At 44.6% G+C, this 21938-nt stretch overlaps 1 non-coding gene across 1 annotated transcript; it reads left to right on the plus strand.

Annotated features, from left to right (window-relative positions):
- The first annotated feature begins 3002 nt into the window (after positions 1 to 3002).
- LOC120368417 (U6 spliceosomal RNA) lies at positions 3003 to 3105 on the plus strand. Its single transcript, XR_005582561.1, has one exon. It is a non-coding gene; the product is annotated as a U6 spliceosomal RNA (small nuclear RNA).
- The last annotated feature ends 18833 nt before the right edge of the window (positions 3106 to 21938 follow it).

Consider the following 21938-nt stretch of genomic DNA (forward strand, 5'->3'; position numbering starts at 1 on the left):
TCTGCCTCCTAGGTTCAAGCGATACTCTTGCCTCAGCCTCCTGCATAGCTGGGATTACAGGCGTATGCCACCATACCCAGCTAGTTTTTGTATTTTTAGTAGAGACGGGGTTTCACCATGTTGGCCAGGCTGGTCTTGAACTCTCAACCCTGTGATCCACCCACCTTGACCTCAAAGTGCTGGGATTATGGGCACGAGCTACCTACATGCCTGGTTTTTTTTGTTTTGTTTTGTTTTGTTTCCAGACAGAGTCTCACTCTGTGGACCAGGCTAAAGGGCAGTGGTGTGATCTTGGCTCACTGCAACCTTCACCTCCTGGGTTCAAGTGATTCTCCTACCTCAGCCTCCTGCATAGCTGGAATTACAATCACACGCCACCACACCCAGCTAATGTTTATATTTTTAGTAGAGACAGGTTTCACCATGTTGGCCAGGCTGGTCTCAAACTCCTGACCTCAAGTGATCCATCCACCTTGGACTCCCAAAGTGCTGGGATTACAGGCGTGAGCCACTATGCCTGACAGAGTTTTTATTTAATTTTTTATTTTTTTTTATTTTTTAAATTTTTAGTAGAGACAGGGTTTCACCATGTTGGCCAGACTGGTCTTGAACTCCTGACCTCAGGCAATCCACCTGCCTCGGCCTCCCAAAGTGCTGGGATTAAAAGGCATCAGCCACTGCGCCCAGCCTTATTTAATGTTTTTAAAGCGAATTGTGAACGAAAGTGGTCGGCAACATTTAATTCATTTGTATTTTTGTTTCAGTTTTCGTTTTTAGATCCAGACCTGCAGAAAGCAACATAAATTTAGTATACTTTTTGGCCCCTACAACATGCATGTACTATTTCTGGGGCAAATTTGAGGGTCCTCAATATGTAGATGACAAATTTCTAGTCCTTTACTTGGGGAGTCAGGTCCTCACAAAAACTGTGCCCCAGGCCAGGTGTAGTGTCCCACATCTGTAATCCCAGCACTTTGAGAGGCCAAGGGAGGAGGATCAAGGCCAGGAGTTCAAGGCCAGCCTAGGCAACCTAGTAAGAGCCTCCCCACATCTCTACAGAAAAAATTTTTTTAATTAGCTGAGTGTGGTGGTGCATGCCTATAGTCCTAACTACCCAGGAGGGTGAGGCAGGAAGATCACCTGAGCCCAGGAGAGTGCCATGAGCTAAGAAAGTGCCATGGCACTGTAGCCTGGGTGACAGAGTGAGACCCTGTCTCAAAAAAAAAGTTCCCCACAGCAGCAGCCACATGAATCCCTCATTGTGAAGTTGATTCTTTCTGTCAAATTTCAATGCCATTTAAATGAAGATTTGCTGCAACACCAATTTTTTTTTAATGTTTTGTGAGCCAGGCATGCTGGCTCATATCAGTAATCCCAGCACTTTCAGAGGCCAAAGTGGGAGGATTGCTTGAAGCTAGGAGTCAACACCAGCCTGGGCAACATAGCAAGACCCTGTCTCTAAAAAAAAAAATACAAAAACTAGCTAGGTGTGGTAGTGTGTACCTGTAGTCCTCACTACTCCAGAGGCTGAGATGGGAGGATTGCTTGAACCCAGGAGGTTGAGGCTGAAGTGTCAACCAAGACTACATCACTGCATTCCAGCCTGGGCAACTGATACAGATCTTGTTTCTAAATAAAGTAATTAAATTAAATTTAAAATGCTTTGTAAATATCTGTTAACTCCTAGAACAGAAACTGCTGTGTGGACTAAAAACGAATCCGCATTCACATCACACTCTGGCATCAGTGACAAAAGAAACTGACAAGCAGCATCCCCTCTTTCTCCACCAGTGATATTTACGTGGCACCTTAGGTCAGAGGTTGCAAACTAGAAGCGACTGATGAATCAGGCCTGGGGTATGTACTACCTGGCTGACACAGCCTTCACACATTTGAGCCAGCAGTTAAAACTAACATGAGGGGGCTTTGCAGCAGCGTGAGGTAGAGAGGGACTTGTGCACAGGCACGCAGCCACCACACCCCACCCACATCCCCTGCACCAGCAAGGTCCCCCTAAAAAAAAGACTAACTTGAAAACAGTGATCTAACATGAAAATTCAGATCTCTCTGATTGGCAAGGGTGTAGAGGAGACATGGGAAGTGGCTGGCTGGCCCCTTTAGGATGCCATGTACTCTCAAGTTAACCTCAGAACCCTAGGGGCAGACCACTTACACCTGGCAGGCCACACATAGATAAATGTCTGACTTCTACCCAGAGCCCCCGTGGTAAGGTGTTGCAGGATAGCTGGCTCCATAGGTCTTCCTCCCAGCTCTCTCTTCTCTTCCCAGCGACCCCTAAGGATCATGGCACATAACAAGGTGGAGGAGAATTTTAAGGTAAATCATAAACCCTTCAATAATATTTTTCGACCCCAAATAACTGTTTCTAAGAATTTGAAGATCTATAGAAGCCAGTACTTTGAAAGGGATCAGAGCCTCCACATTAAAGAGGCATCTGTTTAGTTCAGTGATTCAGTGGCATCAGTGTGTTGCCAAATTGTCTTGCAATGTGGCCACTCCCCTCTAATGAGAACATTTATTTGTGTCTAAATTGAATTAAACTCATCTCTTGATCCAGATGAATTACAGGCCACAGCACGTAGAGAACCCAGGAAAGAGATTTTCTGTGTCTATCTGTACTCTTAGAGGACCTACAGATATTTAGGATGGTGCTGGAATCTTGGAGATGGAAAAAATGTTCCATTAAAAAGAAGAGGCCAGGTGTGGTGACTCATGCCTGTAATCCCAGCACTTTGGAAGGCCAAGGCAGGTGGATAACCTGAGGTCAGGAGTTCGAGACAAGCCTGACCAATATGGTGAAACCCCATCTCTACTAAAAATACAAAATTTAGCTGGGTGTGGTGGCATGCAACTGTAGTCCCAGCTACTAGGGAGGCTGAGAGAGGAAAATTGCTTGAACCAGGGAGGCAGATGTGCCAGTGAGCCAAAATGGGGCCACTGCACTCCCACCTGGGCAATAGAGTGAGACTCCATCTCAAAAATAAATAAATAAGCTCATATACTAAAACTGGAATGATACAGAGAAGACTAGCATAGCCCCTGCACAAGGATGACATGCAAATCTGTGAAGTGTTCCATTAAAAATAAAAAAAGAAGATTCTGTTGCAGTGATGGGCCTTGCTAAAAAAGGAGGAAAAAAAGAAAGAAAGTTCTATACCCTGCAAACCAATGAGCATAACATTTTGCAGACACTATTCTAGAATGGATTTTAAGGAGGAGAGGGTACTTCTGTGCCCCAAAAACAAAAATGACTCATCGCTGTGACCCAGCTTGGGTTAACTAAGAGCAAATCATGTTGGCACAGCCCTCACTTCCTTATTCCATGGTTTATTAGTCTAGGAAATCTAAGGAAGGAAATAGGCAAGATAGACAAAGGTAACTGGTATAGGGAAAGGCCACTTAAATAAATCTACTTATAAAGGAAGCCAAAATTCCGTATTAAATGGTGAAGACAGGTATTTATTGAGACTTTACTCTGGAAGATAAAACTTAATGTTAGGAAAGTTATTTTTTCTTGTATTTTAAAAATGCAAGAAATATTTATTTATTTAACAAGTATTTATTGGCCATCTATTATAAGACAGCCTTTGGCAACTGAAAATATGATAATGACCAAAGAGACAAAGCCTCTACTCTAGTGGAGCTTAAAGTTTAAGGGAAGACGGACAGTTTAACACATCAAAAAGCAAAATAAGCCAGCGTGGTGGCTCACACCTGTAATCCCAACACTTTGGGATCACCTGAGGTCAGGAGTTCGAGACCAGCCTGGCTAACATGACGAAACACTGTCTCTAAAATTAGTCAGGCCTGATGGTGGGCACCTGTAATTCCAGCTACTTGGGAGGCTGAGGTGAGAGAATCACTTAAACCCGGGAGGTGGAGGCTGCACTGAGCTGAGGTGGAACCACTGCACACCAGCCTGGATGACAGGAGAGAAACCCTGTCTCAATAAATAAAAAATAAATCCTATTATAAAGAGGCTACTATTAAACCACTTTTATAAACCTAAACTCTTCCCTGTGGCCTCCTGGGCCCCACCTCATCTGACTTGTGCCCACATCTCACCCCTCCTCTCACCGCCCCTACTCCTCGCTCACTCTCTGGCCACCACATGAGCTGTCAGCTGGCTCTGTCCTCGGGGCTTCTGCTGTCTGCATCGCTCTTTTCTCCAGAGCACAGCTGCCTGACTCCTTGTCATCAGCCACATCTCAGCGCAAATGTCACATCCATACCGAGGCCTTCTCCAGCTCCCATCTGGAGCAGTTTCTCTTCCAGCCCGCTTGATATAGTTTGGCTGTATCTCCACCCAAGTCTCATCCTGAATCGTGTCATGGGAGGGACCTGGTGGGAAGTGAGTGGATCATGGGGGTGGTTTCCTCCATGCTGCTCTCGTGATAATGAATGAGTTCTCACAAGATCTGATGGTTTTATAAGTGTCCGGCATTTCCCCTGCTTGCACTCACTCTGTCCTGATGCCCTGTGAAGAAGGTGCCTGCTTCTCCTTTGCCTTCCACTGTGATTGTAAGTCTCCTGAGGCCTCCCCAGCAGTGCAGACCTGTGAGTCAATTAAACCTCTTTCCTTTAATTACCCAGGTTCAGGCATTTCTTCATGGCAGTGTGAGAATGGATTAATATACCTCTCTATCTCATTAACCTGTTTGTCTTCTTCATAGCAATTATCTTTATCATAGCTGGTATATTTTGCTTTTAATTTTTAATTTTTATTTTTTTAAATGGAGATGGGGGTCTCACTATATTGCCCAGGCTGGTCTCAAACTCCTGGGCTCCAGTGATCCACCTGCCTCAGCCTCCCAACATGTGGGATTATAGGCATGAACCACCATACCCAACCTTTATAACAGGTTTTATAATAACTTTTTAAAGTTATTATAAAAATAATGGGAAGCACTGAAGGGATCGAATTCAAGGAACGACCCAGTCAATGTCTTTGCTTCAGCGATCACTGGTGCTGCTGTGTGAACATGAAGTAGTCATGAAGGCAAGGGTGGAAGCTGGGATACAGGTCAGGAGGCTGTCCCGGGGGCCCTAGTAAGAGATGTGGCTGCCTGGGCTTGGGGTCCAATGGTAGTGGGGAGATGGACTGGAGTTTATTTAGGTCATATTTGGAAATTGGCCCCAACAAAACTTGCAGTTCCATCCAATGTGGGGTCAGGGGAGAGCAGAGGCAGAGACATATAGAATAACTCAAGATTTTGGCTTGAGCAAGCAGCTGACTGAAGCTGCCATTTACAGAATGACATAGCAGGGACTTACGAAACAGTTTTCAATCAAGAAGCCTGTTTTCAGGCACCCAAGTCTGACAGGCTATTAAACACTCAAGTGGAAATGTCAAGTAGACAGTAGGATGGATGTCTGAAGCTCAGGGGACAGGCCAAGACTGCAGACACAAATTTCAGAGTCAGCTGCATGTAGATGATATTGAAAGCCAAGGGACTGAATGAGATCAAGGGACTGAAATCACTTAGAAGAGGAGAGATGTGGAGAAGAGACCCAGGACGCGGCTCTGGGACATCCCAACATTTAGAGACTGAGCCTTGGAGGGGAAGCGAGGCAAAAGGACTCTAGCCAGCTGATTCTTAAAATAACAATAATCATGAAAGTGAATCAATCAACTGTTGAGGAATTTTTTGCATATGTTTTTCTGGTAAAATTATATGATCATATAATAAAAAAATTGGTTGATTCAGATTTGACGTTCACAACACAATCACAAACAGTGTAATTTTGGCAAAAATAGCTGAGGTCTTTGTTAATTTTCCCAGGTGTCTCTCTTACTTCTTTGATATTCAAATCATTCTCATTTGAAGTATCATGTTGGTCCTTATCCTCATAGATATTCTCTCTTCTAATGCTGCTGTTTCCTCATATGTCACTGGCTAAGCAAACGATTAGGGCACTTCCCTGAAATTGCTTTCCTAATCTTTTTAAAATCTTGCTTATTTTGCAAGATTGACAGTTTCACTTTGCCATCAATTTTTATGTAATTTGTGTTGCATTGTGCTGTTGTAACCTGATAACTATCGAGAAAATAATGGACAAAGACTATGACACAATGGGCAGGGGTGGAAGCTTGGTTTTGAAAGGAAGGACTGTGTGGTCAGTTTATAAGTGATTCGTTTTGTGTCACATAGGCTTTAGCTGTCTATAGTGGAGACAACTAGCTAGCCACCAAATCCATTCTTCCCCTCTTTAAGCAATAAACTCAACAGCATTTCCCTACCTACCATTTGGCTACGTGTGGCTTTGTGACAAAGTGAACAGCAGTGGCATGCCACTTTCATGCCTGTCTGACAAAAATCGCTCCCATGTGCTCCTCTGTGTGTTTTCCTCTTCCTTGACTGGATGCAGATGACAGTGAGGCCATGGAGAATGACAGAGTCACAAGATGGGAAAAACCTAGATCCCTGAGTGGCTGCATGGAAGAGAGGCCCCCCACCAACTTGAGCACCCTGATTTCTTGTTACCTGTGCTACAAATAACATTCCATCATGTAGAGCCATTAAACATTTGGGTCTATTTGTTACGGTGGCTCAGTGTATCCTAAATGACACACTGCTCTACTGAACTTCAGGAATGGGACACTGAATACCCAGTAATGAGAAGCCCCTTATGTATTTCAGCAAGATAGTTATTACTTCAGCAAGATATGTATTACACTGTTACTTCGTGTAGACAAGGCTGAGAAACAAGGATGGCTGCTGACCCAGGTCGGAGAAATAGTACTGACTGAATGACCAAACCTAAAGGTTAACGAATCACTGTCCAACTATCTACATTCCTTTGGGCTTAATTATCAGTTCTGTCCTTTTCAACATTTGTAGCAGTGACTTGGATGAATATAAAGAATGCTCACTTCCCAAACTTGCAAAATCCACCCTGGATTGGACAATCATGATCCAATTCACAAATATCTTGGCATTTTATTTACATTGTGTTGTTGTATCCTAACAACTATAGAGAAAATAATGAATAAACACTTTGACCCAGTGGGAAGGGGCAAAAGCTTGGCTTTAAAAGGGAAGGGTGGTGCACTAACTGAATACCGTAAAAATCACCGGAGTTAACTGTGAGGTCCTGAGCTTAGTTAGAAATAAACTAGAACAAGATAGAGAAGACATGGCTTAAAGCAGCACATTTTTTAAAAGTTAAGACATTTTAGAATGCATTTCTACAAGTATTGTGTCTAGAATAAAAAGGTGATAATCTCATGCTTTTCTGCCTGTGGTAGGGGTGGGGCTTCCTCTTGGCATTTTGTAGTCAAATTCTACTCAACACATGAAATGTGCTCAGAGGAGAGAGCTGAGAACTGAGAAGGAACAGGAAGATGGATTTGGAGTGTGTGTGTGTGTGTGTGTGTGTGTGTGTGTGTTTTAATAAAAGACAGCATCTTTTTTTTTTATTAACATTTTGGTTTATTCCTTTGATGCTAAAGATAATGACCTGTTTCTCCTCACATGTCTGCTCAAGATAGTTACAAATTTAGTAAAGATGGGGTTTCGCCATTTTGGCCAGGCAGGTCTCGAACTCCTGACCTCAGATGCTCTCCCCACAAAACAGGGTCTTATTCTGTGTTGCCCAGGCTGGAGTGCAGTGGTGTGACCACAGTTCACTGTGAACTCTAATTCTTGGACTCACGCTATCCTCCTGCCTCAGCCTCCTGAGTAGACAGGACTACAGGAATGTGCCACCAATTGTTTTTGTAGTGACAAGGGTCTTACTATGTTGCCTAGACTGTTCTCGAACTCCTGGATTCAAATGATCATCCTGTTTCAGCCTCCCAGAGCGCTGGGCTTACAGGCATGAGTCACTGTACCTGGACAATTTTTTAAAACTTTCTATTCGGTAAATCTGTTCAATTGTTAACTGGGCTACCTCAGTAAGTAGTGAATGCCCCATCTCTAGAAGTGTTTGAATAAATTTACATATAAAAGTACTGTTATTCAGTCATTTTAATCTATAAGAATGGCAATTTCATATGGTTCAACCTAATATTTGGTGGAAAGGGTAGAGGGTGAGTCAAGCAATTGATATTTTAAGAGCAAGTGGCAGAAGCACATCTCAAACTGGCTCACCAAAGGGAAGGAGAGGCAATAGTGGAGTTGAAAGCATATTGGCTAGTGTAACTGAAAAGCTCAAGGAAAATTACCTTCAGTATGGCTACATCCAGCAGTCTCTCTCTGAAATTTAGCTTCAGGTATGGTTACATCCAGCAGTCTCTCTCTGAAATTTAGTTTCAGGTATGGTTACATCCAGCAGTCTCCCTCTGTTTCTGCCCTGTCCTCCTCTGTGTTGGCTCCCTTCCCAGACACACCGGCGCCTTGTGCTAAGCAGCAGGGCACTAGCAGCTCCAGGCTTATGTTAAGGCAGCTTAACAACCCCAGCTAAGAGTCTCTCCTCACCAAAAATTCCTGGGACTAACACTTATTGAACTGATTTGGCTCATGCACTCCTCCCTGAATCAGTAACTAAGCCCTCAGTTATTGACTCAGGGGCAGGGAGTAAAATTATGAATTGGTGTGGCCTCAATTACAAGTTGCCCTGGAGTCCAGAGGACCATGGGGGGAGAAAAGAGGATGTTCAGCCACATGGGCTGAAAGTAAAGAAAGAGTGGCTTTCCAGCGGAAAACTGAGACGCTACAGGTTGACATGAAAATGACCAGTGTGTTGGTTCTGTGCCTATTTGAAAAAATAAGTAAGTAATAGAAAGATGAAGTGGACCATCCAAGTGAATCACCGGGGGAAAATGTGTTCTAAGCAGAGACAGCAGCTGGTGCTCATGGGGAAATGAGCTAGGCAGGTTTGAGGAACAGAAAGCAGGTCAGTGTTCGGTTATCTGTTGCTGCAAAACAAAACATCAAAACTTAATGGCCAAAAGTATTAACTGTTCTACCTCTTCAATTCTGTGAGATGACTAGAGTCAGCTAGAAAGTTCTGCTCCGTGTGATGCTAGCTGGCTGCTGTCACGTGGAAGCTTGACTAGGCTGGAACATCCAAGATGGCTTAGTCACATGGCCAGCAGTCAATGCAGCTGACTGGGGGTCATCTGGGGTTATGGCCTAACCCTTCTTAGTTCTCCTCCATGTGTCTTCTCTGTGAGGCTTTCGGTTTCTTACAACATGGTAGCTGGATTCCAAGAGAAGCAGCAGAAGCTGCTAATCTTAAAGCCTCGGCCCAGAAGTCCTGGAACATTAATCGACACAATCAGGGAGCCAAAATATTCAAAGGATGTGATATTAGCGTATAGGAAGGGAAGAAACTGGTGGCCACCATCTTGGCTCCAGCCCTGGGGGAGTAGGAGGCTGGGCCATAGTGAAGGGCAGAGTAGTGTGCAATGGAATTGGAAAGGTAAGAAAGGACTGGATCGGGGTATGGAAACTATAATTCACAGGCCAAACCCGGCCCACTGCTTGTTTTTGTAAATAAAGTTTTATTGGAACTTAGCCACATTCATTTGTTTACCATCTTGTCTATGGTAGAGTCTAATAGTAGAATCGAGCAGTTGCAGCAGAGACCATATGGCTCACAAAGCCTGAAATATGTTCTATCTGGTCCTTTACAGAAAAGTCTACTGATGCCCTGGCTAAGTCATGGAGTGCCTTATAAGAACTGTTGAGGAGTTTGAATTTTATTCTAAGTGTGATGGGAAGCCACCAGAGGGTTTTAAACCAGTGAGCCACAATATCCCACCTACATATTTAAAAGATCCTCTCTGGGAATGGATCATTGGAGGATAAACATGAAAGCAGGGAAACCAGTTAGCAGACTATGACAATAATCCAGATGAGAGGTATAGAGTCAAAAACACAAGTGTGTGGCCAGGCATGGTGGCTCACGCCTGTAATCTCAGCACTTTGGGAGCTGAGGCGGGTGGATCACGAGGTCAGGAGTTGGAGACCAGCCTGACCAACAAGATGAAACCCTATCTCTACTAAAAATACCAAAGTTAGCCCAGCGTGGTGGTGCATGCCTGTAATTCCAGCTACTAGGGGGCTGAGGCAGGAGAATCTCTTGAACCTGGGAGGCGGAGGTTTCAGTGAGCCAAGATCACGCCACTGCACTCCAGCCTGGTTGACAGAGCAAGACTCTGTCTCAAAAAAAAAAAAAAAAAAAAAACCCACAAGTGTGTGAATTTTGCACATGTATTCAGGAGCAGCAGCTCACAGGTCTTACTGAGCTATTGGATATGGGGATGAAAAAAAGAGAGGAGGCAAGGATGACCCACATTTTTGGCTTGAGCAATGGTAAAGGGTGGTATTATCAACCAAGAAGAGAAAGATCAGGGGAGGAGCTTGTTGGGAGAAAAAGCACCAAGAGTTCTTTTTTTTTGGAGACAGGGTCTCACTCCGTCATCCAGGCTTGAGTGCCAGGCTTAGTGCAGCCTCCGTATCCCAGGTTCAAGCATTTCTTATGCCTCAGCCTCACAAGTAGCTGGGATTACAGGTGTGTGCCACCACGCCCAGTTAATTTTTATATTTTTAGTAGAGACAGGGTTTCACCATGTTGGCCAGGCTGGTCTCAAACTCCTGGCCTCAAATAATCCGCCCTTCTCTGCCTCACCAAATGCTGTTATTACAGGTGCGAGTTACTACGCCCAGCCAAGAGTTGTTTTTTGAACATACTAACTTCAAAGTTTTTGTCAGATATCCAAGAGACCCGACAAAAACCTCAAAGTTAATATGTTCAAAAGCAGCTGAACACTTGAGACTAGAGATCAGGGCATGAGTTTGAGAATCATCAGTAAACAGACAGTATTTAAGCCAGAGGCCTGGAAGGAATATCTCCAGAGAAACAAATGGAGAAAGCCCAGGGCCTGGGAAAACTGGAAGCCAACAGCAGCAGAAAATCCATAAAAGAGAAGCAGTAGGAGTGGCGAGGAGAGAGCCAGGAGACTGTGGTTTCATGAAAGTCCTGGAAAAAAACTTATCAAGCTGGAGGGAATGATCCACTGTGTCTAATGCTACTGGGTGGTGGAAGAACAGGTGGACAGAGAAGTGACCACAAAATTCTGTGACACAAGGCCTTTCTGAAACATCAACTAGAGCAGTTTCAGTGGACGGGACCACATCCTGTCTGGCAGAGTTTGAGAAAACCATAAAATGTGAAATGGAGACAGCAAATATAGAGAGACCTATTTTGAGAAGTTTTGCTATAAAATGAACAGTTCAGAATCACAGATGTTCACTGAAGGCTCATGAACTTTAAAGTCTCTTTCACCACTAAAGAGCATTGACTGCATAGAGCACCTACTATGTGCCAGCACATTACGTGTCCAGGATCCCAAGGATGAATTTCTTTCTAATGGTTTATTGGGAAATCTTATGAAATACAACAGAAATACATATCAATAGCTTTAAAAAAAAAAAAAAAAAAAAAAAAAAAAGAAGAAGAAAAAGAAAAATCAGGCCTTGAGAGGCAAATGAAGATTTCAAACAGGTTTCTCCACACTGTAAGGAGACCTCAAACCCATAAAACCAGCAGTTTCATTTCTGCTGGGTATGCACTCTAGCTCGTCCTTCCACACTTTCTCAAGGAAGCTTGTTCATGCAAACTTCTGAAATTTGTTACCAAATATAAATGTGCAATCCAATAAATACGCAGATTTTTATAATCAGAACACAATGCACCTTGTAAAAGGATACAAAGTATTATTTTCGCTTTAATATTTTATTTGTTTCTGGAAAACATTTAGTTTCTCATGACAAACTTCCAGGACAAAAAGCACACACTCATACACACAGAATAAGTACAGACTGTAAGAGAGACATGTAGACAATTTGTATCTAATGTCACTTCCTAGTGATCTTCAGGAAGATTCAGATGATCTGATTCTGAATCTCTACCTGATAATCTTCAGGTGAAGATGATCACACTTTGGGAGGCCTAGGCAGGCAGATCGATTGTGCCCAGGAGTTTGAGACCAGCCTTAGCAACATGGTGAAACCCTGTTCTCTACAAAAAATACAAAAATTAGCTGGGTGTGGTTGTGCATGTCTGTGGTCACAGCTACTTGGGAGTCTGTGGTGGAAGGATCACCTAATCCCGGGAGGTCAAGGCTGCAGGGAGCTGAGATTGTGCCACTGCACTCCAGCCTGGGCAACGGAGTGAGACCCTGTCTCAAAAAATAAAAAATTTAAAAAAAGAGATCACCTGACCCCAAAGTCTACTATTTTATAGAAGTGCAAGCTGACTCATTAGGTTGACTATTTTCCTGGGTCTATAAAAAGATACACATGTAATCAGCAAAGACATAAGAATCAGCAGTAGCTGATAAGGAAAACAGTAGCATCGATAAAGAAAATGTGGTACTGGCCAGGTGCGGTGGCTCATGTCTGTCACCCCAATACTTTGGGAGGCCGAGGCAGGTGGATCACCTGAGGTCAGGAGTTCAAGACCAGCCTGGCCACATAGTGAAACCCCATCTCTTTTTTTTTTTTTTTTTTTGAGACGGAGTTTCGCTCTTGTTACCCAGGCTGGAGTGCAATGGCGCAATCTCGGCTCACCGCAACCTCCGCCTCCTGGGTTCAGGCAATTCTCCTGCCTCAGCCTCCTGTGTAGCTGGGATTACAGGCACGCACCACCATGCCCAGCTAATTTTTTGTATTTTTAGTAGAGATGGGGTTTCACCATGTTGACCAGGATGGTCTCGATCTCTTGACCTTGTGATCCACCCGCCTCGGCCTCCCAAAGTGCTGGGATTACAGGCTTGAGTCACCGCGCCTGGCCCGTGAAACCCCATCTCTACTAAAAGTACAAAAATTACCCAGACATGGTGGTGGACGCCTGTCATCCCAGCTACGAGGGAGGCTGAGGGAGGAGAATCACTTAAACCCAGGAGGCAGAGGTTTCAGTGAGCTGAGATCACACCACTGCACACCAGCCTGGGTGACAGAGGGAGACTCTGCCTTCAAAAAAAAAAAAAAGAAGAAAGAAAGAAAATGTGGTAAATATACACCATGGAATTCTATGCAGCCATTAAAAAAAAAAATGAGATCATGTCCTCTGCAGCAAGATGGATGGAGCTAGAGGCCATTATTCAAAGCGAACTAACACGGACAGAAAGCCAAATACTGCATGTTCTCACTTACATGTGGGAGCTAAACATTGAATACATAGGAACACAAAAAAGACAACAAGAGACACCAGGGCCTACTTGAAGGTGGAAGCTGGGAGGAAGGTGAGAATCGAACAACTATCTATCAGGTGCTGCGCTTACTACCTGGGCAATGAAATCACCTGTACATCAAACCCTTGCAACAGAAAGTTTACATATGTAACAAACCTGCACATGTACCCCTGAATGTAAAATAAAAGTATTTTTATTTTTTTCAAGTTTTTCAGAGAAATAAGGAAACAGAAGAATGGCTACTCCATAGAGCAAAGTTATTTTTTTTAAAAAAGGCATAGATGTTATCATAACTGAAGCCATGTATCTGTCTTTGCCCATGAACTTGTTTAGAATCCCAGCTGATATAGTTTAGATATTTGTCCCTGCCCAAATCTCATGTTGAATTATAATCCCCAGTGCTGGAGATGGGGCCTGATGGGGGATGTTTGGATCATAGGGGCAAATCCTTCATGGCTTGGTGCTGTCTTCATGACATTGACTTCTCACAAGACCTGGTCATTCAAAAGTGTGTGGCACCTCCCCCACACATATTTTCTCTCTCTTGCTAGTGCTCTCACCACGGAACATACCTGCTCCCTCTTTGCCTTCCACTGTGATTGGAAGCTCAATGAGGCCTCCCCAGAAGAAGATGCTACTATGCTTCCTGTAGAACCTGCAGAACCACAAGCCAATTAAACCTCCTTTTTTGAAGAAAATAAATTACCCAGTCTCAGGTATTTCTTTATAACAGTGAAAGAACGGCCTAATACAGAAAATTGGTACTGAACAGGAAATTGGTACTGAAGAGTGGGTCATTGCTATACAGATACCTGAAAATGTGGAAGAGACTTTGGAACTGGGTAACAGGCAGAGGTTGGAAGAGTTTGGAGTGCTCAGAAGAAAACAGAAAAATGAAGGAAATTTTGGAATTTCTTAGAGACTAAATAGTTGTAACCAAAATGCTGAAAGGGATATGAACAGAGGAGACCAGGCTGACAAGGTCTCACATAGAAATGAGGAACTTATTGGGAACTAGAGCAAAGGTCATGTGTGTTATGCTTTAGCAATGAGCACGGTTGCAGTCTGTTCATGCCCTAGGGAATGTCTGGAAGTTTGAAGTAAAGAGTGATGACCTAGGGCATCTGGCAGAAGCAATGTCTATACAGCAAAGTATTCAAGAAGTGACTGGGCTGCTTCTAACAGCCTGTGCTCAGATGAGGAAGCAAATAAATGACCTCAAGTTGGAATTTATATTTAAACAGGAAACAGAGTGTAAAGTTTGGAAAATTTGCAGGCTGGCCATGTGGCAGAGAAAGAAAAAGCTTTTTCGAAAGAGGAATTCAAGCAGGCTATGGAGCAACTACTTGCTAGAGAAATCTGCGTAACTAGAAGGGAGCCGAGTGCTAATATCCAAGACAGCAGGGAAAACGCCTCAAAGGTATTTCAGAGACCTTCTTGGCAGCCCCTCCTATCAAAGGCCCAGAGCCCAGAGGTCCAAGAAGAAAGGTGTCATGGGCCAGGGCCCCACCTCCCTGCACAGCCTTGGGACACTGCTCCCCATAGCCAGGTGCTCCAGCTCCAGCTCCAGCTGTGGCTCACAGTGGCCCACATACAGCTGCGGCCACTGCTCTGAAGAATGCAAACTGTAAGCCTTGGTGGCTTTCACGTGGTGTTAAGCCTGCAGGTGCACAGGGTGCAAGAGTGGTGGTTTCTTGGCAGCCTCTGCCTAGATTTCAGAGAACGTATGGAAAAGGTTGGATGGCCAGGCCAAAGCCTGCTGCAGGGGCAGAGCCCTCATAGAGAACCTCAGCTAGGGAAGTGTGGAGAGAAAATGTGGGGTTGGAGGCCCCAAACAGAGTTCCAACCAGGACACTGCCTAGTGGAGCTGTGAGAAGAGGCCATCTTCCTCCAGACCCCAGAATGTAGATAGACTGGCAGCTTGCACCCTGCACCTGGAAAAGCCACCGGGACTCAACACCAGCCCATGACGGCAGTCTCAGAGTTTGCATCCTGCAGAGCCACAGAGGCAGAGCTGCCTTGGCAGCCCACTCCTTACACCAGCATGCCCTGAATGTGGGACATGGAGCCAAAGGAGATTATTTTGGAGTTTTAAGATTGAATGACTGCCCTGCTGGGTTTCAAACTTGTGTGAAACCTGTAGCTCCTTTCTTTTGGCCAGCTTCTCCCTTTTGGAACAGGAAGGCTTACCCAACACCCCCACTGTATCTTGGAAGTAACTAAGTTTTTTTTTATTTTACAGGCTCATGGGTAGGAGGGATTTTCCTTGTCTCAGATGAGACTCCGGACTTTTTAGCTAATGCTGGAATGAGTTAAAACTTTGGGGAACTGCTGGGAAGGCATGATTATATTTTGCAATGTAAAAAGGACATGAGATTTGGGATGAACCATGGGCAGAACGATATAGTTTGGATATTTGTCTCCACCCAAATCTACTGTGGTATTGTAATCCCCAATGCTAGAGGTAAGGCCTAGTGGGAAGTGTCTGTATCAGAGGGCAGGTCCCTAATGGCTTAGTGCTGTGTTTGTGATGGTGAGTGCTTACGAGATCTGGTCATTTATAAGTGTGTGGCAGCCGCGTCTCCCCAACTCTCTCTCTTGCTCCTGCTTTCACCATGTGACACCTGCTACCCCTTTGCCTTCCACCATGATTGGAAGCTTCCTGAGGGTCCCCCAAAGCAGATGCCTCTATGCTCATTGTATAGGCTGCAGAACCATGAGCCAATTAAACCTCATTTTTAAAAATATATAAATTACCCAGTCTCAGATATTTCTTCTTTTTTTAAATTTTATTTTAATTTTTTAATTTTTTGAGACAGAATCTCACTCTGTCACCCAGGCTAGAATGCAATAGCACAATCTTGGGTAACTGCAACCTTCACCTCCTGGGTTCCAGTGATTCTCCTGCCTCAGCTTCCTGAGTAGCTGGGATTACAGGTGCACAGCACCACAACCAGCCAAGTTTTGTATTTTTAGTAAAGACGGAGTTTCACCATGCTGGCCAGGATGGTCTTGAACTCCTGACCTCATGATCCGCCCACCTCGGCCTCCCAAAGTGCTAGGATCACAGGCATAAGCCACGTTACCCAGCCAGATATTTATTTACAGGAATGCAAGAATGGCCAAATACCCCAGCTCTGCTCTGTAGGAAGCTATGTGACTCGAAATCTCTAATCTCAGTGAGCCACAGTTGCCTCATTTGTCAACTAGTGATAATAGATCTACTTTACATTTGTATATGAAATTAGCAAATGTAGATAAAGGTCTGTGTTCATGCTCTGAGTACAATACATGGTTGTTATCATGAAGAATAGTATCTATGAGTACGCCCAGCCTTTCTCAAAAAGATAAAGCTATGTTATCAACTATTAAGAAGGGTCTCAGCTGGCCCCTGTAATCTCAGCACTTTGGGAGACCGAGGTGGGCGGATCATGAGGTCAAGAGATCGAGACCATTTTTGCCAACCTGGTGAAACCCCATCTCTACTAAAAATACAAAACTTGCTGGGCATGGTGGCACTCACCTATAATCCCAGCTACTAAGGAGGTTGAGGCAGGTGAATCACTGGAACCCAGGAGGCAGAGGTTGCAGTGAGCCAAGATCATGCCATTGCACTCCAGCCTGTCGACAGAGCAAGATACTGCCTCCAAAAAAAAAAAGAGAGAGAGAGAGAGAGAGAGAGAGAGAGAGAGAAGGGCCTCATGTAGTGGTTTATGTCTGTAATCCCAGCAGTTTGGGAGGCTAAGGTGGGAGGATCACTTGAACTCTGTAGTTCAAGACCAGCCTGGGCAATATAGCAAGACCTCATCTCTTGCTAAAAAAAAATTTTTTTTTAATTAGCCAAGCGTGGTGGCACATACCTTTAGTCCCACCTACTTGGGAGGCTAAGGTGGGAAGATCACTTGAGCCTGGAAGATCAAGGCTGAAATGAGCTAAATGAGCTATGATCATACCGCTGCACTCTAGCCTGGGTGCCAGAACAAAATCCTGTTTCAAAAAGAAGAAAAAATAATCTTACTGTCTGGGGAATTCTATAGTAGGCAGTATAATGTTAAGCAAATACCCTTGATGGTCACAGACTTTCATTATTTCGTTATTTCTTTTGGAGGAAGGATCTCACTCTGTCGCCCAGGCTGGACTGCAGTGGTATGATCATAACTCACTGCAGCCCTGAACTTAAGGGTTCAAGTGATCCTTTTACCTCAACCTCCTGAGTAGTTGGGATTACAGGCACACCCCACCATATCCAGCCATTTAAAAATTTTTTTGTAGAGACAGGGTCTCACTATCTTCCTAAGGCTGATCTCAAACTCCTAGCTCCAAGAAATCCTTCTGCCTTGGCCTCTCAAAGCGCTAGGAGTACCAGGTGTGAATCAGCACACCTGGCTGAGAGTCACAGGCTTCAGAAGGTCATCTGTTGACATACTGAAATGTCTCCCATAAATGGCACCACGAGGCCTTCCTGCTAAGCAACCAACCTCTCCTCTGCCCAGTCCCAAAGCTCTCAGCCGTCATCCAGACTTGCTTCGGTTGCCCCATAAGTTCTTCCCAATAAGCTGTTTCCGGTGAAGAAGAACATCTACTCTCATCTTCTCTGTCTTTGAAGACATCATGGTGGGAACTGCTCTACCATGGAAATACCTGCAGTTCCAATTTGGGCCAGTTTGCAGCTTGGATTTGAATGTTTTCAAAACCTCAGCTTAGACAAGAGGAAAAAATTCAGTCTCCAAGCCTTGTCCACCTCAACTTCCTTGAAGACTCTGATGAAGAGTGACAGCAGGGTTAGGGATGACCATCTTTTTGGTCTGACTTTAGCTGGTGAAACTCACTGTATATAGAAATGCAGGAGCGCCAGCGGAAAGGGTCTTTGCATTGGCCCGGACTGCGCACAGGCTGGCTTTGAGCGTTCCATCTTCTTGATGTGAAGAAACAGCAGCAGAAGTTCTATCAGGTCAAGGGGCTGTTTCCATTTTTAAATGTTTGAGGGTTTTTTATTTTTTTGAGTTGGGTCAAGAAGACAGTTTTAAATCACTATTCGTGAATAGCAGTAGATGCTGTTGGACTGTAGACCACTTCCCCTCAGCCTGACTAGGGTTTCAGCTGCAGACAGAGTGGGCATTCTCCATGCACACGGGCAGCGCCCACCCCAGGCTCCTGTGCAGTCCCTCAACTTTTCCACCTCGGGTTTTATCGGAAGCTTTGGTTGTTCACTGAGTCCATACACAGAGCAGCACTAAGTACACAGCAGTATCAGCACTCCCAATCACTGGAGGAAGAAGAAACCAGTGTGGGAAGGCTCCAGCCTCTGGCCCTTCAGAGGCACAATTCTAAGATGTGTTCTACACCACTCTGCAGAAGGTCTCCAGCAGCAGCAAGCCTGGCTGCTCCCAACAGTGATCACTGAATCACATCCTTGCCTGTTTCTCTTCTTACTCTCCCTACTCCTGCGCTACTTCCTAGGGTCCCCTTTCAAACAGCTGTCTATACCCGAGACCGAGGTCTTTCCCTCAGATTTTGTATTTGGAAGAACCTAAACTAAGACACGTCAATGGGCATGTTAGGAGGTGAGGTTGTTTTTTTTTTCTTTTTTCCCCTCCCTTTTTTTTTTGAGACAGAGTCCCGTTCTGTCACCCAGGCTGGAGTGCAATGGCACAATCTCACTCAGCTCACTAGTTGACTCCCTGGTTCAAGCAATTCTCTTGCCTCAGCCTCCTGAGTAGCTGGGATTGCAGGCAACTGTCACAACGTTCGGCTAATTTTTTGAATTTTTAGGTAGAGTTGGGGTTTCACCATGTTGGTCAGGCTGGTCTTGAACTCCTGACCTCAGGTGATCCATCCACCTCAGCCTCCCAAAGTGCTGAGATTATAGGTGTGAGCCACCGCGCCTGGTCTTCTCTCTTTTTCAACCATGGGAGACTCATAAGTCTTTGTTTCTGAATAAAAAAGGAAGTGTTTGGGTTTTTTTTTTTTAACATTCAAAAATAAAGTTGCTCCTGGAAAAAGGAACCTATCTATCACTATGAAGAAGAGCTGTCCTTCATGCTGAAGAAGTGGGAATTCAGTTCTGACTATTGGTAAGAAAGGTAATCCTGCAGGCTGACTGTTCATCTAGGCTGGGACCTGGGCCGGGGAGGAGCAGCCTGGCTGATCGTGGTGTGTGTATTTCTTCTTCAAAGTCCTAGTGCTGGGGGCTGGAGGTGGAATGTGTGATGGGAAAAGGCTATGGGTTGAGACTGAGACCAATGTTCAAACCAGATCACAGAGACCTGGGAAACCTGAACCAAGGTTACAGAGTAAGAGAACAAAGCAGGCAAGACAGACTTATGAAGTGGGAGGCGGTCTGGATTAATTTCAGGGACCAAGGGTGAAGGCTAAGGTAAGGCCTCCGCCCCTTTCCTGACAAGTGTGTGAGGGTCCTGCCATGAATCGATGTCCCTAATAATCCCAGCGGATCTAATAATAACAACACTTCCCCCAACGGTGGATCTGTTTGTCTGAGATGGGGGAAAGAAGGAAACGAAGAGGAGGAGATGGGGAGAGAGCAAAAACAAGCATTTGCGCCCAGTAAGGACACCTGCATTCCAAGGGCGTAATTTCAACCCAGGGAAAGGAAGAATAAAACAAAAGATCGCCATGAGCAAAGGGGATTTCCAAGGACAATCAACAATAACTGAGAAATCAGTCACCTGCCTTTCTTCCCGATGATTTTATGAGGATGTTTTTTAACTGTTTTACTTAGATTTGTGGGTCTACAGAGAAGTTGAGGTTATCGTGTTTCTGAGGAAGTAATATTTTCCAGATGCTACAGCCATAGATCAATTATTATAATAAACCTTATTTTATGGAGCAGTTTTAGGTTCACAGTAAAATCACATGGAAATCATAGAAGCATTCCAAGTATAGAGGCTTAGAGTGTAGAGCCGCACCCCTGTCCCCAAACACAGACGGCCTCCACCCCATCAACATCCTGCAGCACACTGGTGCATTTGCCACAATCCCTGCACCTACGCTGACACATCACTGTCACCTCAAGTCCATAGTTTGCCTGAGGGGTCACTCCTGGTGCTGTATGTTCTATGGGTTTTGACAAATGTCTAATGTTACGTATCCACAATTAGAGTGTCATACAGAATAGCTTTGCCACCATAAAAAACACTCTGTGCTCCTGCAGAGCACTTCTAATTCCACAAGAAAACTGAGTGGTCAGTCACAAGTACAATTGACAGAATTGGATGGTAAATACTTTGTACATTATATCAGAATCTCCTGGAATTGATAGCAGATTGGAACTCACCAATAAAGCTGCAGAATAAGAATCCTGATTGGGGCTGGGCGTGGTAGCTCACACCTGTTAATTCCAACGTTTTGGAAGGCTGAGGTGAGAGGATCGCTTGAACCTAGGAGTTCAAGACCAGCCTGAGCAACATACAGAGACCCCCATCTCTATAAAAAATACAAAAATTAGCCACATGTGGTATCACATGTCTTCAGTTTCAGCTACTTGGGAGGCCGAGGCAAGAGAATCAATCACTTGAGCCTGGGAGTTGGAGGTTTCAGTGAGCTATGATCACACCCCTGTACTCCAGCCTGGGTGACAGAATAAGACCCTGTCTCAACATAAAAATGATTTTTTTTTTGAGACGGAGTTTCGCTCTAGTTACCCAGGCTGGAGTGCAATGGCGCGATCTCGGCTCACCACAACCTCTGCCTCCTGGGTTCAGGCAATTCTCCTGCCTCAGCCTCCTGAGTAGCTGGGATTACAGGCACGCGCCACCATGCCCAGCTAATTTTTTGTATTTTTTTAGTAGAGACGGGGTTTCACCATGTTGACCAGGATGGTCTCGATCTCTTGACCTCGTGATCCACCCGCCTCAGCCTCCCAAAGTGCTGGGATTACAGGCTTGAGCCACCTCGCCCGGCTAAAAATAATTTTTAAAAAGAATCTTGACTGTACCTCAGTAGTCATATTCTCCAAAAGAGGACAACCTCTATCCTACTCCCAATCAAACCAAGTCAAAAAAGCCCACGAAAGACCCCAAGATTCTCCCAAACTGTAGGTCTTTATCTGTAACATCGTAATTTCTACCATCTAATACTAGTAGCTTCGGTTCAATAATTATAATAAGATCAGGCCAGGCATAGTGGCTCATGCCTGTAATCCCAGCACTTTGGGAGGCCAAGGTGGGTGGACTACCTGAGGTCAGGAGTTCAAGACCAGACTGGCCAACATGGTGAAACCACATTTTGCAAAAATACAAAAATTAGCCAGGCATGATGGTGGGTGCCTGTAATCCCACCTACTCAGGAGGCTGAGGCGGGAGAACCGCTTCAACCTCGGAGGTGGAGGTTGTAGTGAGCTGAGATCGTACCACTGCACTCCAGCCTGGGTGACAGAGCAAGACTCCAACTTGAAAAAATGAAAATAAAAATAATCAAATTAATGACTGTAGACTATCACAGCTGTCTTTTTGCAAGGACAGGATGCAGTTTCCTGCTAAAGGACACAACCTTTAATCTTAGTTAAAATCATTTATTCATAATTCTGAGTCTCTCAAAATGCATTTCTGCAATGTTAATTTCCAGCACCTACTTTATGAGCAGACCATAGCAATTTAACTGCCAAGATCTGAAAATGAAACTCAACAAGTACATTAAAAAATTCTCAGGATCATTTGAAAAATTAGTTTTTTTGTGTGACACAGTATCACTCTATCACTCTGTCATCCAGGCTGGAGTGCAGCTACACAATCACAGCTCACCGTAGACTCAGCCT

Source organism: Saimiri boliviensis, chromosome 9 (genome assembly GCF_048565385.1).
Source record: "Saimiri boliviensis isolate mSaiBol1 chromosome 9, mSaiBol1.pri, whole genome shotgun sequence".
Lineage (NCBI taxonomy): Eukaryota > Metazoa > Chordata > Mammalia > Primates > Cebidae > Saimiri > Saimiri boliviensis.